The 18,123-nt window shown below is 42.8% G+C and overlaps 1 protein-coding gene across 3 annotated transcripts in view; it reads left to right on the top strand.

Annotated features, from left to right (window-relative positions):
- The window catches only part of LOC134338232 (transcription factor HIVEP3), a 698,117-nt gene that overhangs the window by 105,942 nt on the left and 574,052 nt on the right, over window positions 1-18,123 (top strand). For all 3 annotated transcript variants that reach the window (XM_063033927.1, XM_063033932.1, XM_063033926.1), the window contains one exon: window positions 7,732-7,901. The gene's annotated coding sequence lies outside the window, so the exon portion shown is untranslated. The remainder of the gene's footprint in view (window positions 1-7,731; window positions 7,902-18,123) is intronic.

Genomic DNA, 18,123 nt, shown 5'->3' with positions numbered 1-18,123 from the left:
GTTCATTATCTCCGACATGTGTTGTGGTACTTGTTCTGCACCAGAGTACAGTGCAATGCATTAAAAATTACTGTGAGTTGCAGTAAGAAATATATTAAAAACTTGATAAATTGTGCAAAAAGTGAGCAAAATGGTGAGGTAGCAGTCATGGACAGTTGAAAAATCTGCTGGGAGGGGAGGAAGCTAATATCTTACAGGGAAGCTATCTTCTGTGCTTCGTTGTGTTTGATTATATGTGACTCTGGAGCCACCGGAGGATTGCTGCTTTCAGGGAGGACCATTAAGTGCTGGTGCTGTTGGCAACGTCCACATCTGAGGGAATGAACAAAAATAGGGTACAGTCTCAAGCCGGCTGACCTAATGTTTTGATATGACAGCACCTCGATGGATTGTGTCCACAATTGGTTTCAAATGTTCAAAGGTTAATTTTATTGTCAAAGTTTGTATGTACAATACAACTCTAATATTCATCTTCTCCAGATAGCCATGAAGTACAGAAAAACTATAGCTGTTATTGAAAGAAAAGACATCAAACCACCTCCATGAAAATGAAAAGGAAACAAAACTCACAAACCCCCCACTGCTTCCCTCACACAAAAAATTAACAGAGTGACCACACGGAAAATGGCAGCTAGAGGATGAAACCCCAAACTTCAACTCCCTCTCTTGCACAAAATCTAATAGATCTCCCTCCGAAAAAGTTGCAGCTAGAACATCAAAAACATCAAACCCTCAAGCCCCTCCCTCACAGAAAATCTAATAGATCTCCCACCGAAAAAGTTGCAGCTAGAATATCAAAAACACCAAAGCCCCAACTCCCTCCCTCACAAAAAAACAGGGACAATAGCATCAAACCCTCAACCCCCTATCTTAGACACAAAAAACTGAACATCGGCAACACAGTAAAACACCAACAGGAACTTCAGACCCCAAATCCCCAACTCCTCCCTCACACAAAAAGTAACATATCGCCCACCCGCCAATCAGCAACAAGAAAGAAAACACCAAAAACTGAAGGAGACCAATCTAAACTACAGTCCAATAATCATATAAATCTCAGAATTTTGAAAACATCCTCCTGTCAGCATCAAGAAGAGCAGATGCACGAACTCAGATCTTCACTGAAGAGTGGCTGCCAATCAGGGCCCAAACTACACCGACCTGGCTACCGACCTTGGAGAGCGACTGCTGACCTCCTTCGTATACGCCTCGATGCTTTGAAATGGAGTCGATTGTGGCCCCACTCCCAGTCTCTTGTCTCCTCCACGAGGCAGCTCATGCTCTGTCTTCGGGACAGCAGAGCACCAGATCTTTCGACCAAATTCCAAACTGTACATCACCGGCTTCAACAGTTTTGGAAGCAGAACTAAGACAAGAAGAACAAGCAGTAGATATAGACAAAGTGAAGTATTTGAACAGATTGGCCATCTGGAAGATGGCCCCAGTGAATAACAATTCCTCAGGCAACATTGGGTGACCTAATGAAAGGTCTCAGCCCGAGACGTTGACTGTACCCTTTCTCCATAGATGCTGTCTGGCCTGCTGAGTTCCTCCAGCATTTTATGTGTGTTGCTTGGATTTCCAACGTCTGCGGATTTTCTCTTGTTTGTCTTCCAGGTAGCCAATCTCTATAATTATTTCACTTTCTCTACATTTTCTGGTCTCCATGCATACTGAACAAGATCATGCTTTGGAGGTGGTCTAGAGAAAGTGGGCAGGTCCACTTGTGAACCACGTTTGTTAGCAGAGAAACCATTTTACATACACAATACAATTCCAATGGAGGCATTATCATTTTAACGATCATAGTCTCTAAGACCCAAGGTTAATTACTTTCAAGGCTCCGAACTTGGAGTGAATGTTATTGAAATTTTTTTTTATATAGCGGAGACTGGATGCAGTTTGGATAGAAAGGTTAGTTGAAATAGATATGGATCATGTGATTTGAGATCATGCGTTGAAAGCCTTGGGGAAAGATTTAGTGCAATATCAGGAAGTGTTTGTTTTCAAAGAGTCATCACATTGTGCTTAACGGGCCACTCCATTCTGAAGGGGGTGGATATCAGTTGGGAAAGTAACAGGTCTTTTTTTAACTTCTGCATTTGCCACATTATGTAGTTGCTGGCTCCCAGCACAGTATTCTCATTAGTCCCATATCTTACCATGTGGGTGGTATGGTAGTGTAATGGTTTGCATAACGCTTTACAATACCAGGCACTGAGGTTAATTTCCTGACACTGTCTGTAAAGAGTTTCAACATTCTCCCCTGTGACTATGAGAGTTTCTTCTGGGTGCTCCATTTTCCTCCCACATTCCAAAGACGTATGAGTTAAGGTTAGGTCTAGTAGTGTGGGCATGCTATTTTGGTACCGAATCCCTGGCCTCCAGCACAATCCTCAGACCATATTGGTCGTTTATGCAAACAATGCATTTCACTGTAAATTTCAATGTACATGTGACAAATACAGCCAATCTTTAATCTATTTATTTCCATAGATGTTGCCTGACTTGCTGAGTTCCTTCAGCATTTTGTGTGTGTTGCTTTGGATTTTCAGCGTCTGCAGAATTTCTTGTGTTTATGAACTTCAGTCTTTCCTCCTCCTCATTTCTCTGTAGCCCTGCTCTGTCAAGGACTGCCCACATTCTTTGAAAGCACCAATGCAAGTTTGTAAACTTGCACCATTGACTGATGAGCCAGACACCATGGCCTTGATAATTATTGTATAATTTATGTAGATACCCCTTGTCTATCAGATCCTAGAAACTTGTTAAAAACTGATTTTAGAGTCTGTACTTTGCTTGATTCTTTTTCTCCCTCTTCGTCAATAGCAGAACCATTAGCAATTTCCTAGTATGTTACCAGGGAGATTTTAAAATGGTTTACCTGTGATGTTACTTCTCTCCAAGAGGACCACAACCTTGTAGTAGGGTTTGGAGGCATGTGTGCCTCAGTGACCCGGAGGACTATATTGTCTGGAGTAAGGGCCTTGTACTTTGATTCTTGGTAGGAACACATCCCAAATAGGTCAAAGGATAGAGGCCGGACGAAGAGTGGTCCACCAGACCTCCAGGTTTGGGGATTCAGCTGGGGGCCAACACTCTGACTTGCCAAAAAAAATTGTTACGGAAACAGCAAAAAAAGCTGCCAGAGGCATAACAAGAAGTAACTACTTGATGTTCTTTCATTGTGAATGCCCTGGCATTCTTATTGATGATGGTGAGTTGCCCAGAGTGAAAGGTCTCCTTTACTCTGGCATAAGCTCCAGTCATTGTGATCAGCAAGGCAGGTTCAGAGATTTGATGGAGGCATTTGCAACCACAGGGTGTATAGAGACTGTGAATAATATGACACTGTTTCCAGTAGTTTACTGCTCGATAACCAAAGGTCGGTCATGCTTTTAAAGTTATTGGCAAAGGAACCTGAAAGGAATTTTTCAATGCAATGAGCCTTTGGAATTTAGGATGGATTCCTTGATTGGTTCCTGGATGGTAATTCAGATGTAGCTTTCAGAAGGAAAGTAGGTAAATTGTAGATAAAAAGGTGAAACATTGATAAAATGGGAAAAGGCTGAGGGAGTGGCACCATTGGATCAGTTTCTTCTTCAGAAAGCCAGCCTAAGCACTTTGTACTGAATGCTTCTATCTTTACAGCATCATTTAATGAATCCATGGAAATTAGGAGCAAAAATTTCTGTCTCACTAAGTTCCTAGGTTTTGTCTGAATCAGAATCTGGAAAAATGTAATACAATAATAGTCTCCTTTGTTTTTCTGTCATTGCTGTGATTATGCAAACTAATTATTCCCACTCAACCCGCTCTTTCCCTACAGTCATGCAAAATTTTCACCCTAAATTATTTACACTTTTGAAAATTGAGACTGAATTTGCTTTCATCACATCTTTGGCTAGCACACTTTAAATCACAGGAAATCATTGCATCTTAAACAAAATAATATTCCTTGTTTGTCCACAATCTTCATTCTAAAGTCCCTTTGCTGAGCAAACTTCCTATCCGAGAAGTCTGTGGCCAGATTCATTCAAGCAAAGTCATTGTTCATCAGTTGTATTGCCACCAGTTAAAACCTGCAAAACACAACCAGCCACCTTTTCTTAACAAGAGTCTGGGAGGAAAAGATTGTGTCTGTTAATTCTGAACACCAGCTTAAGGCACATTCCCCCCTTGTGTTTAACAAGTGGTGCTTGTGTAGGCATTGTGAATCAGAACAGAAAATATAATAATATATGGCCTTATTTCAGCTCCTGGTACAGTATTACAGTATGGAAATTCCTTTGAACAATTAACCTTTTGTAGTGCAGAGATGGAGTGGAGGTCTTTCTATTTCTGGGTATAATGAATCACAGAGAACTGCATGGTTGCAGTTTTGCACCTGTAAAGGGAACTAACCAATTACCATTGGTATACTTGCCATTTCTTTTATTCGGCTACAGATTCAGTAAGGTCTAGCCTGGTATTGATGGCTTCGTGGACCAGTTTGCAGATGATGTAAAAGAAGAGACAGCTGAGGACATTGTGGAAGCATTAGTAAAGATCTTTCAAAAATCACTAGATTCTGGAGTGGTTCTGGATGACTGGAAAATTGCAATTGTCTCTCCACTCTTTAGGAAGGGAGGGAGGCCAGCTAGTTTGAACTCAGTGGTTGGGAAGATGTTGACGTCCATTATTCAGCATGATGTTTCGGGGTACTTGGAGATGCATGATAATATAAGCCAAAGTCACATGGTTTCCTTAAAGGGAAATCTTGCCTGAAAAATTTGTTAGAATTCTTTGAGGAAATAATAGGGAGGATAGGCAAAGGAGAATCAGTGGATGTTGTTTACTTGGATTTTCAGAAGGCCTTTGACAAGGTGCTGCACATGAGGCTGCTTACCAAGTTAAGAACCCATGTTATTCCAGGAAAGTCACAAGTATGAATAGAGCATTGGCTGATTGGCAGGATGAAAAAGCGGGAATAAAGGGGGCATTTCTGGGTTGGCAGCTGGTGACTAGTTGTCCTACCAGTGGGACCACTTTTTTCACATTATATGTCAATGATTTGGATGACTGAATTGATCGCTTTGTAGCAAAGTTTGCAAATGATACAAAGGTAGGTAGAGGGGTATGTATTGTCGAGGAAGCACGGAATCTACAGGAGGACTTAGGCAGATTAGGAGAATGGGCAAAGAAGTGAGCAGATGGAATATAATGTAGAGAAGTATATGGTCATGCACTTAGGTAGAAAGGCATACACTATTTTCTAAATAGGGAGAAAATTAAAAAATCAGAAGTGCAAAGAATGTCCTTGTGCATGATTCCTTAAAGGTTAAGTTACATGTTGAGTCAGTGGTGAGGAAGACAAATGCAATGTTAACATTCATTTTGAGAGGTCTTGAATATAAAAACAAGGGTTTTATGCTGTGGCTTTATAAGGCATTGGTCAGACCACTTTTGGAGTACTGTGAGCAATTTTGGTCCCCTTATCTAAGAAAGGATGTGCTGGCATTGGCGAGAAGGCTGATGAGAATGACTTCAGGATTGAAAGGGTTAATGTATGAGAAACATTTGAGGGAGGATCTCATTGAAACATCAGATATTGAAAGGCCTTGACAGAGCAGATGTGGAAAGGATCCTATAGTGTTGTAGTCTAGGACTAGAGAACACAGATGTTTAATAGAGGGATGTCCTTTTAGAACAGAGATGAGGAGGAATTTCTTCAGCCAGAGGGTGGTGAATCTGTTGAATTAATTTCCACAGATGGTTGTGGAGGCCAAGTAATTGAGTATATTTAAAGTGAATGTTGATAGGTTCTTGATTAGTAAGGATGTCAAAGGTTATGGGGAGAAGGCAGGAGAATGAGGCTGAGGAGGATAGTAAATCAGCCGTGATAAAATGACGGAACAGACTCGATGGGCTGAATGATCTAATTCTGCTCCTAGGCCTTATGGTCCATCACTGGAAATAGATTGTTCCTTCCTTTCAACATTCATCATTGCTTTTCTTCTTCTACAAAAGTTTCTGCCTCTCTGTGGCATTGTCACAGATGTGGAACTGCTGCTACTGAATGGCTCGATGTTTGCTGCAGGCAGAGTATTAGCTTGATTCCCATTATTGGTATCTCATGGTTTTGAGCTGTGCAGAAATCACCTGTCTTGTTCCTAACTCACCAGATGGATGATGATGCTGTAGCCAATGCACTCCACTCCATCTTGCCCCACCTGGAAAATGGTGGCTTATATGTCAGGATAGTCTTTATTGACTTCAACGTGACGTTCAATATCTCAGAAGCTGGTGGGTAGACTGTCCTCAATGGATCTCAACAGCTCTCCATGTGAATGGATCCTGGACTTATTGATAGAGAGATCACAGTCATTCTGTGTTGGCAGAAACATCTCTGCCTCCATCACACTGAGCAGCGGTTCTCCCCAGGGTTGTGTGCTCAGCCCGCTGCTGTTCACCTTGCTGATGCGTGACTGCTTTGCTAGATGCAGTTCATACTGAATCTCAAGTTTTCTGATGACACAACAGTGGTTGGCTCATCAACAATGATGAGGAGATTGTATACAGACAGGAAGTGGAGCAGCTGGTAGAATGCTGTGAGCACAACTTCAGTCTCAATCTGGACAAGATCAAAGAGATGATTGTGGACTTTAAGAAGGTGGAGGATAACCATGTACATGGGTCCACCATGGAGTTTCAAGGAGCAAGTTTCATAACAGGCAATCTCACCTAGTTCCTCAACATAACCTGTTTGGTCAAGAAAGCACAGCAGTGTCTCCTCTTCCTGAGGAGATTGAGGCCAGTGAGGCCCCCTCCCCCCCATTCTAACCAGTTTTTATCATCGAGAGTGTCCTGACCAGCTGCATCACCATCTGACATGGGAATTGCAAGGCATCTGACCACAAGTGCCTACAAAGGATGCAAGGACTGTAGAGAAGGTCATCAGGGTCTCTCTTCCACCCATCAGAGATACCTTTCAGGATCACTGTGTATGCACGGAGCCTTAACATTGTCAGTGATCTCACCCATCCATCCAACAATCTCTTTGACCCCCTACCATCATATAGGAGGTACCGTAGCATTGTCAGTGATCTCTCCCATCCATCCAACAATCTTTTTGAACCCCTACCATCAGGCAGGAGGTACTGTAGCATTAGGACGAGAACTGTTAGGATGGGAAACAGCCTCTTCCCCCAGGCCGTAAGACTACTGAACTTCTTGTCACCACCCAGGTCTCATCACAAATGAAGAGACAGTAGCATTATACTGTTTACTTTTTAATTTGTGTCATAAAAGTACCTCATTATTTGTGGTACTATTACTTTGAGTTTTGTGTGAGTTATACAGTATGTATTGCATTGTGCACCTTGGTCTGGAAGAATGTTATCTTGCTGGATGGTATACATGTGTATAGTTTAATGTTAACAAACTTGAACTTGATAGGGTCCTGATGAAGGGTTGCAGCCTGAAACATCGACTGTTCTCTTTTTCATAGACGCTGCCTGGCCTGCTAAGTACCTCCAGCGTTTTGTGTGCACCGCCTGGATTTCCAGCATCTGCAGATTTTCTCTTGACTTTGGTACAGGTCCTGCCCAGGTTACAAAGCCCCGCTTATGTCCAGCTCATACATATGAACAAATGGGATGGATCTGATGAAAGTTCAACAGTTCAAAGTAAATTTATTATTGATGTATACATATCTTACCATATATTACCTTGAGATTCATTTTCTTGCAGGCATTTATAGGAAAAAATAAGAAATACAACAGAATTTACAACAATATATACAAAGACTGACAAGCAACCAATGTGCCAAAGACCACAAACTGGGCAGATAAAAAGAACAGTGAGAACATGGGTTGTAAAGAGTTGCTGGTTGCTGTGGGGCTGCAGGCGTTTTCGGCCAGGTAGGAACTCAGTTTTTGTCTGTGTTTCTGGTTTTGGTGTGTCCAGGTTATCAATAGTTTACATGATTGGCAACCTGCTGTTACCAGGGAATGACCTGTACTTTTGAAAGTAGATTATTTATTATTTGGAACTTTCTAGCATTTTATAAATGGTGTATAAAGCTGTGTTTTCTTTCCCTTAATATTGGAAAATTTTTTTAATAGTTCCTTGGCCATTTGTTCTCCTTGTATTTGATAAGGTGCTTATTTTCTACAGGCCTCTGTCAATTGCCATGGGTGCATTTCTGTGTTAATGACAAACACGTTCATGTGGATTGCCCCGCGTAGGTTTCTGTGTTGAACACACCACACTACTGTGAATTACCCTGGGTAGGCTTCTGTGTTAAAAAGCCTCACCACTGTGAATTGCCCTGGGTTGGTGTCTGTGTTGAACACACCATACTACTGTGAATTGCTCTGGGTGGGTTTCTGTGTTAAAAAGTCTCACCACTGTGAATTGCCCTGGGTTGGTTTCTGTGTTAAAGACACCACACTACTGTGAATTGCCCTGGGTGGGTTTCTGTGTTAAAGACACCACACTACTGTGAATTGCCCTGGGTGGGTTTCTGTGTTAAAGACACCACACTACTGTGAATTGCCCTGGGTGGGTTTCTGTGTTGAACACACCACACTACTGTGAATTACCCTGGGTGGGTTTCTTTGTTAAAAAGCCTCACTGCTTGTCCATATTAAACTACAACCACCTTTGCATTGCCAGTAAGCCCGCTTTGCCTATGCATGGTACAGTGTGTTGTAATTAATTCCTTGCTGATTAACAGCCAATATCTTTCAGGCTAGGAGAAGAGAAAGAAATAAACCATAAAAGGGCAGTAGAAAATAGATTTGAACGTGCAGATCTTCCATGTCATTTATTGCACTGCCACTTGCAGTATACCGTCTTGATCTCCATCTGTTTGTTTGAATTTCATCCCTCTGTTGTGGTACTGCTTGGATGCCACACTGCCTGAGGTGCTGTCTTCACAATGTGACCTTAAATACAATCTAACCTGCTACCTGAGGTAATTGTACTACAGTGGATAATGGGCAAGTTCTGCAATCTCTCCTCACTCCTCACTACCTTCCCCTCCCCTTCCCTTCCCCTTGCCCCCTCCTCCCTCCCTTACCCTGCTCCCCCCTCACTCCCCCAAGCTCTCCTGCAAGCTGCACTGTCCCATTTGTCAACTTCACAAAGAAACCACTCATTGTATTATTGTCAGTGAGATCTTAGTGTGTACAATGTGCCTGCTGCATTTCTTTGAACAATGTGCGAATTGTAGTGAGTACTTCACTCGTTTTGGTGACTTTGGGATTGTGGGAAGTGTTATATCGATGCAGATTCGGGACAAGGATTCTGCGTGTTGGTGGCTGGAGGGTGGGGTAGACAGAGTGTAGTGGTGGATGTGTGATTTTTTGACTGGAAATCGGTAACAAGTAGCACACTGCAAGGATAGGTGCTGGGACCTTCGTTATTTATAATATACTTCATATAAATGACACAGATGAGAATGCATCTTTCTCTGATTCTAAGTGATTTCTTTCCTATTTCTGTCTGAACACAAAAGAAAATAATTTGGCCCATCGGCTGTTCCCCTCTCTCACACAGTCATTACCTCTCCTGATTCTCTTGCCACCTTCCACAATTTACAGCAACCAGTTAATCCAACAGTATATTCCTTAGGTTTGAGAAGATATCAGAACATCTGGAGGAATCCAACGGTGGCAGAGAGACCATGTGAGCATCACGCTCAGGATTTAACCTCGGTCACTGGCTCTACCTGTGCCACTTTCCTCCTTCCTTGTCTCTTGGGATATCCTTCTCCCAGTCCCTCCTCTTTCACCAAAGCATTTGATAAAAGTTAAAGTGCTTCGGTAGGAGTGATGACGGCATGACACCCTACATTGTCAAAGGTGCTGTATACGAATGCAGTATTATCACAGGTGCTACCATGCAGCATAAGCAGGAAGAGCCACTTCCTTTTTAAGATTTTTTTTCTGAAGAACAGAACTCTCTGCATCCTTGTGCTTCCCTTTTATTTTTAACCAGGCACTTCTTGATAGAATGAAAAGATTTGAAGCTGAAATAAACAGGACAGGGATTTTGAAACTAAGTAAAATGCCAGAATAAGCAGAGACTTCCGAATGAAATTTTAGAGAAAGGTATTTCCTTTTCTTTCGTTCGTACTGCACTTAGTAACACTTAGAGATTCATAAGAGGAACTCTTCAAAAACAAATGTCCGCATGTGGGGTGCACCGATTTCACACACATTGCTGTTTGCATTATTGTTTGGTTTTCCTTTGGGGTTTTGATCTCCCTAGTAAGGATTTTGTATGGCATAAAAGTGTACCAAATGATGACAACAGTGGGTCAGCACACAAAATTCATCTGTGCTCAAATGGTGTTCTCATTTATTCATATGCAAACCCTATTATGAAAGTGGTCAAACACAAACTGTAGTCTTTGTCCTCCATGACGTCTCTGACCTTTTGCAGTTCCAGGTATAGCCTCACTTGTGTGCCTTAATGTTCTTTGGTCAATGTTAAGGTCACTCTCAGCTTTGTGGTCTCAGGATCATTCTGGGCTCTGCTGCCAATCTTTGTCACATTCCAGAGCTTGCTGCTCATTTCTGCACCAGGGAAATCACCCATATTCTATTGCTGAGGAGAGGAGACTTCATCACTTGACTTTTCATTTACTCCTGTAGGTAAGAGAGTACATACAGCTGTTTGTTTTGCAGGCTTTTCCAGAGTGACAACATCACCAGACGCAGTTATGTCCTCAGAAAGCTCAGAGATAGCTCCCTGCCAGGAAGACTTGGCTGTAGTCATAGAGGACCTCAGTGGTCATCTTGCACACAGAGGGTTCTTCTGTTCATCCTCAAACCCCAGCCCTTCAGCACTCCCCATAGCAGTATCCCCCAACTCCTGTCCATCACTCATTCCGAGGCAGCACTCTGCTGTAGCTGGAAGAGTGCTGCTTGTAAGTTAGCAACGTATTTGAGAACAGCTTGCAATAGTTGCACCCGATGTACTGCCTGTCAAGAACCTGTGAGGCATTACAAGTGAATGCCATATTACTGCTGACAATCTCAGCATCACATCACATAACCCAACAGCATTGCTTGCTGACCCTTGTGCAAATGATTTTAAGTTAATCCACAGTGCTACATATAACACCAAAGAAGGGCACAGAGCAAATTAATTAGTCAAGAAAAGGAAGTGTTACAATTTAATCCTGACTGGAGTGAGATAATATTCAATTTTTATAGTCATAGAACACTACACCACAGAAATAGGCCTTTCAGCCCATCTGAACTATTAATCTGCCTAGCCCATCAACCTGTACCTGGACCATAGCCCTCCATACTTTCCCATTTATTTACCTACCCAAATTTCTCTTAACCTCACTTGCATTGGCAACTTGTTCCACACGCGCACGACCCTCTGAGTGAATAAGTTTCCCCTCATGTTCCCCTTAAACATTTCACCTTTCAGCCTTAACCATGACCTCTAGTTATAGTCTTAGCCAACTTTAGTGGAAAAAGCCTGCTTGCATTTATCCTATCTATACCCCTCATAATTTTGTATACCTCTATCAAATTTTTCCTCAATCTTCTACATTCTAGGGGATAAAGTCCGAACCAGTTCAACCTTTCCCTATAATTTAGGTCCTCAAGTCCCAACAACATCTTTGTAAATTTTCTCTGCACTCTTTAAATCTTATTTACATCTTTCCTGTAAGTAGGTGACCAAAACTGCATACAGCACCCCAAATTAGGCCTCACCAATGTGTTATACAATGTTAACATAACATCCCAACTCCTATACTCAATACATTGATTTATGAAGGCCAATGTGTCAAAAACTTCTTTTACGACCCTATCTCTCTGTGATGCTGCTTTCATTGAATTATGGATCTGTATTCCCAGCTCCCTCTGTTCTGCTACACTCCTCAGTGCCCTACTGCGAACCAAGTAAGACCCACGTAGTGCATCACTTCACATTTGTCTGCGTTAAATTCCATCTGCCATTTATCAGCCCATTTTTCTAGAAGGTCCAGAGCCCACTGCAAGTTTTGATAGTCTTCCTCGCTATCCATTACATTCCCAATCTTAGTGTCATCTGCAAATTTGCCGATCATACCCATAATTGTCCAGACATTGATATCAAAGTCTCAGGTACTTTGATGCAACCAACCTTTTTGGATGGGGTGAAGGAAAGCTGAATGCAATGATGGACAGCTCTATTGTTTTCTTCAGTACTTTGCAAGTCACCCCCAATTCCCAGGATAAATTGTATGTGTGGCCTACTTATTATAGAGTGGAACTGATCGAGGAGTGCCAGATCAACTTCACATCAGGGAGATTTTTGTGAGGTGAACATTGATGGTAGGTGAAGGAGAAATAGTCCCTTGAGCATCTCATACAAAATGCAGGAGGAACTCAGTAGGTCTGGCTGCATCTATAGAAAGGAATAATCAGTTGACGTTTTGGGCCGAGACCCTTCAACAGGACCCGCAAGCATCTTTCCCCTTGATACAGCTGCTGGTGGGGCTGGAAGCTGATGTGGAGAGTTCATGTTTTTAATGGGTCTGCATGACCCGATATCATTTGCCTTCGAGGTAGTGTGTTATTGAACAGAATTAGGAACGGGAGAAGGCTGTTCTGTTTTGCCTCTCGGTCAGATGCGGGGGTCTGTGGCAATGTTTCTTGACCATCCATAGGAATAGCTTACTGTGCTATGTCAAGAGTAAACCACATTGTTGAGGATCTAAAATCACATAAAGGCCAGGCTGTGTAAGAAGAGGAGAATTCCTTCCATCCTTTAGACCGCTCCCTTCATCACTACCCCCGATCTTGAATTTGAAATTCAGCGCCCAGGGAAAAGAATTGTATATTTCTATAATCCTGTGTGAGAAATATATGTAAAATGGTTTCTAAATTTATGCAAACAACAGGAATTCTGCAGATGCTGGAATTTCAAGCAACACACATGAAAGTTGCTGGAACGCAGCAGGCCAGGCAGCATCTCTAGGAAGAGGTACAGTCGACGTTTCAAGCCGAGACCCTTCGTCAGGACGTCCTGACGAAGGGTCTCGGCCTGAAACGTTGACTGTACCTCTTCCTAGAGATGCTGCCTGGCCTGCTGCGTTCACCAGTAACTTTGATGTGTGTTTCTAAAGTTATGATTGTGATTGGTTACAACTGCATGCCATTTCCGAATGAAAAGTTTGTGACCACAAAGATGGGCTTTGAGAATAGATAATACCGTGGAGGTTTCCCCCACCTGTGATGTTTTCTGAGTTAAGTACTATTGGTTGAAAAGCAAATAATCTCTTGCAAGTGGCCTGTGTGCTACTGACTAGCAGTTATTTACTACATCAAGCAGCACTTGTTGTAGCAACACCCTTGGAGCAACACAGTATGAATGACTTAAGGGCTGCTCAAGCCTAATTCTGCACAATACCAATATCACACGTATGTGACTTAGACCAGTTAGCAACCTTAGCAACATGCCATAGTTATAATGTATCTGACCGCCATATTAGGCTCTGTCAGGAATAGTCTTGGTTTACAGGAAGTCATACCAAGTGGATAATTCAGCACTCGTAGATTCTCCCTTTATGCAAGCTGCATAGTTAATAATCAACGGGAAAGGTCTCAGCAATAATCTGAATTAGATCCTCAGGTTCTTCATTAGTGAGATGAAATGATTTCAGTTCTGAAGAAACTCAAGTCTTTGTTGTTCTTTTCCTGAAGGTGGTAGCAAGCCTATTTGTGTTCTGTTGGTGCCTGAGTGTGTTGGTACCAAATCGTGCCAGTTAACCAACTCTAAAGCCAACTGGAACCCAAACTTTGGAGCTTGGATGTACTGGTGTTCAGTTCATTGGACAGCGGGTTTACCAGCTCAGCTGTGAGAGAGCCTGAGACAGAACATAGTTGGCAATGCTAATTCTCCCACTATTGCCCCTATGCCCAGTTAGTCACTCCTAGTTCTGTCCCTGGTCTAGTTTACCCAGTAGTTCTCACACTTCGCCTTCCCATTCTGCAGTTCTTGGGAGTTCACCATTTGCACACCCCAATAGTAAAACAATTGCTAGCTTGACTAATCAAAACAGTCCCTTCAGTTAATGTGCTTTCCTGGTTCATAACTCATAAGAATAAGGATTCTAGGCACAGGCATTCCAAGCAGTTTCATTTATCTTCACTCACACTGCTACATTGTTTTGTAGACAGCAGAACAACCCCAAAAGACCCGAGGGACAGTTTGGGGCATCCTAAAATAATGCCTGAGTTAGGGGAAGCAGATGCACTACACGCTATGCAGGCAGATTTAAACCCTCAATTGGACTTTGCTGAGAGGTGTGAGGGTGAATTCGATGGTTGGTGAAAAGTTATATCGGAAAGTTAACAACAAAGTGTGTCATGGAATAAGCCTCTATAGTTAAAATTTTTTGTACACAGTACATGTTTGTTTTCATTTGTCTATTTGTAAGTACATTTTTTCTTCACTACTTTTGGACAACTTTTGCTATTTTTTTCACCTGGCACAAAATAAAACCCCTTGCACTAACCTGCTGGTGCGGCTTACCATCTGCTTCTTTTCCTAACGGGTGGCTTTTGTCAGGTACGCTTACCCGCACCTGATAGTGAGGTATGACCAAGCCAAACTATGCAGTGGATGATTAAGGCACTTTTGGGGTTCTGGGGTTCCCATAAGGGTGTGACTTGAGTGACCCAATCACCAGCCTGGGTGTTGCCTCCCAGGTGCCAGGGTACAGGATGTCTCGGATCGGGTGCAGAGTATTCTGAAGGGAGAGTATGAAGAGCCAGAAGCCTTGGTGCATGTTGGTACCAATGATATAGGTAGAAAAAGTGAGGAGGTCCTGAAAAGGCAATTCAGGGAGTTGGTTAGGAAAGTGAAAAGCAGGACCTCCAGGGTAGTAATCTCAGGATTTCTGCCTGTGCTACGTGCTAACGAGCGCAAGAATAGAATGATCAGGCATATTAACGCGTGGTTGAGAGACTGGTGTAGGAGGAAAGGCTTCAGGTTCCTGGCTCATTGGGGCCTCTTCTGGGGGAGGTACGACTTCTACAAAAAGGACGGTTTACACCTGAACCCAAAGGGCTTCAATATCACAGCAGGCAGGTTCAATAGAGCTGTTCGGGAGGCTTTATAAACTAATTTGGCAGGGGGATGGGAACCGGAGTGATAGGGCTGAGGAAGGGGAAAGAAGAAATAAATCAAAGATGGCGTGCAACAGAGATGATAGAAAGAAGAAGATGAGGCATAATTACAGCCAGTGGGATGAGTTACAGGGCGGTAGAGGCATGGTGCAGTTAAAACAGAAAGCAACAAATACTGAGCTGAAAGTGTTATATTTGAATGCACGCAGCATAAGAAATAAAATGGAAGATCTTGAAATTCAGCTACAGATTGACAAGTATGGCGTTGTAGGTGTTTGGGGTGTCAGGGAGGGGTAGCACCTCTGGTGGCGGAACATGTTACGTCCTTTTCAAGGTGGTTAGTCCACCTTTGGTCCCCACCTGACACTCAGCTCGTACTTGTGGCTCCTTGTAGCTGTTTGCATGCGACAGCGGCCACACCCCGGGCAACCGCTTCGACAAGCCAGCTAAACCAGGTGAGGGTAGATGACGGGTCTCAAACCCTCGGTGAGGTAGGGAGATATCTATCCCAGCATGTGAAGACAGACTCCGGCGATGGACGGACCTTATGGCGTTGTGGCTATCTCTGAAACTTGGCTAAAGGATGGCTGCCATCGGGAGCTGAATATCCAAGGATATACAGTGTATTGGAAAGATAGGTTAGTAGACAGAGAGCATGGTGTGGCCCTGTGTATAAGAAATAATATAAAATCATTAGAAAGGGATGACATAGGGTTGGAAGGTGTACAGTCTCTATGGGTTGAGTTAAGAAATGGCAAGGGTAGAAGGACCCTTGAGTAGCCAGGGCATCAAAGGTTATGGTGAGAAGGCGGGGGAGTGGGACTAAATGGGAGAATGGATCAGCTCATGATAAAATGGCAGAGCAGACTCAATGGGCCGAATGGCCGACTTCTGCTCCTTAGTCTTATGGTCTTATGGACCCGAATGGCGGTTGTATACAGACCTCCAAACAGCAGCCAGGATGTGGATTACAAATTACAGCAAGAGATAGAAAAGGTGTGTCAGAAGGGCAATGTCATAATAATCGTTGAGGGTTTTAACATGAAAGTGGATTGGGAAAACCAGGCCAGTACTGGACCTCAAGAGAGAGAATTTGTGGGATGTCTAAGCGATGGCTTTTTAGAACAGCTTGTTGTTGAGCCCACTAGGGGATTGGCTGTGCTGGATTGGGTTGTTGTGCAATGATCTGGAGGTGATAAGAGAGCTTGAGGTTAAGGAACCCTTAGGGAACAGTGATCACAATATGATTGAACAAAAACAACAATATGATTGAGCTCACTTTGAAATTTGAGAAGGAGAAACTAAATTCCAATGTGTCGGTATTTCAGTGGAGTAAAGGAAATTACAATAGCATGAGAGAGGAACTGGCCAAGGTTGACTGGAAAGGGACACTACCAGGAAGGACAGCAGAGCGGCAATGGCTGGAGTTTCTGCAAAAAAATGAGGGAAGTGCAAGACAGATATATTCCAAATAAGAAGAAATTTTTGAATGGAAGAAGGACACTACCGTGGCTGACAAGTGAAGTCAGAGCCAAAGTAAAAGCAAAAGAGAAGGCATACAATAAAGCCAAAGCTAATGGCAAGATAGAGGATTGGGAAGCTTTTAAAAACTTGCAGAAGGAAACTTAGAAGGTCATTAAGAAGGAAAAGATGGATTATGAAAGGAAGCTGGCAACTAATATCAAAGAAGATACTAAAAGCTTTTTCAAGTGTATAACGGGTAAAAGAGAGTAGAGGTAGATATAGGACCAATAGGAATTGATGGTGGAGATATTGTAATGAGTGATGCAGAGATGGCAGAGGAACTGAATGCGTATTTTGTATCTAGTCTTCACAGTGGAAGACATCTGCAGTATACCAGACATTTAAGAGTGTCAGGGAAGTGAAGGATGTGCAGTGAAAATTACAACTGAGAAGGTGCTCAGGAAGCTTAATGGTCTGAGGGTGGATAAATCTCCTGGGACTTGATGAAATGCACCTTCAGGTTCTGAAGGAAGTAGCTAGAGAGATTGCAGAGGCATTAACAATGGTCTTTCAAGAATCGATAGATTCTGGCATTGTACCGGATGACTGAAAAGTTGCAAATGTTACTCCGCTATTTAAGAAGGGTGAGAGACAGCAGAAAGGAAACTATAGACCTGTTAGCCTGATGTCAGTGGTTGGAAAGTTGTTGGAATCGATAGTTAGGGATGAGATTATGGAGTACCTGGAGGCACATGACAAGATAGGCCAAAGCCAGTATGGTTTCCTGAAACGAACATCATGCCTGACTAACCTACTGCAATTTTTTGAGGAAATTGCAAGCAGGGTGGACAAAGGAGATGCAGTGGATGTAGTGTACTTGGATTTTCAGAAGGCCTTTGACAAAGTGCCACACAGGAGTCTGCTTAGCAAGATAAGATCCACGGAATTACAGGGAGGTTACTAGCATGGGTGGAGCATTGATTGATCGGCAGAAAGCAGAGCGTGGGAATAAAGAGATCCTATTCTGGCTGGCTGCCGGTTACCAGTTGAGTTCCACAGTGGTCAGTGTTGGGACCGCTGCTTTTTACGATGTATGTCAATGATTTAGGCTACGGTATTAATGGATTTGAGACTAAATTTGCTGATGATGCAAAGATAGGTGGAGAAGCAGGTAGTGTTGTGGAAACAGAGAGACTTAGATAATTTAGGGGAATGGTCAAAGAAGTGGCAAATGAAATACACTGCTGGAAAGTGTATGGTCATGCACTTTAGTGGAAGAAATAAACGAGCAAACTATTATTTAGATGGAGAGAGAATTCAAAATGAAGAGTTGCAAAGGGACTTGGGAGTCCTTGTGCAGGATACGCTAAAGGTTAACCTCCAGGTTGAGTCAGTTGTGAAGAAGGCAAATGCAATGTTGGCATTTATTTCTAGAGGTAAAGAATATAAAAGCAGAGGTGTGATGTTGAGGTTCTATAAGGCACTCGTGAGACCACACTTGGAGTATTGTATGCAGTTTTGGGCTCCTTATTTT

The sequence above is a fragment of the Mobula hypostoma genome, chromosome 26 (assembly GCF_963921235.1).
Source record: "Mobula hypostoma chromosome 26, sMobHyp1.1, whole genome shotgun sequence".
In the NCBI taxonomy this organism is placed as follows: domain Eukaryota; kingdom Metazoa; phylum Chordata; class Chondrichthyes; order Myliobatiformes; family Myliobatidae; genus Mobula; species Mobula hypostoma.
This window is presented reverse-complemented; position numbering and strand designations above follow the sequence as displayed.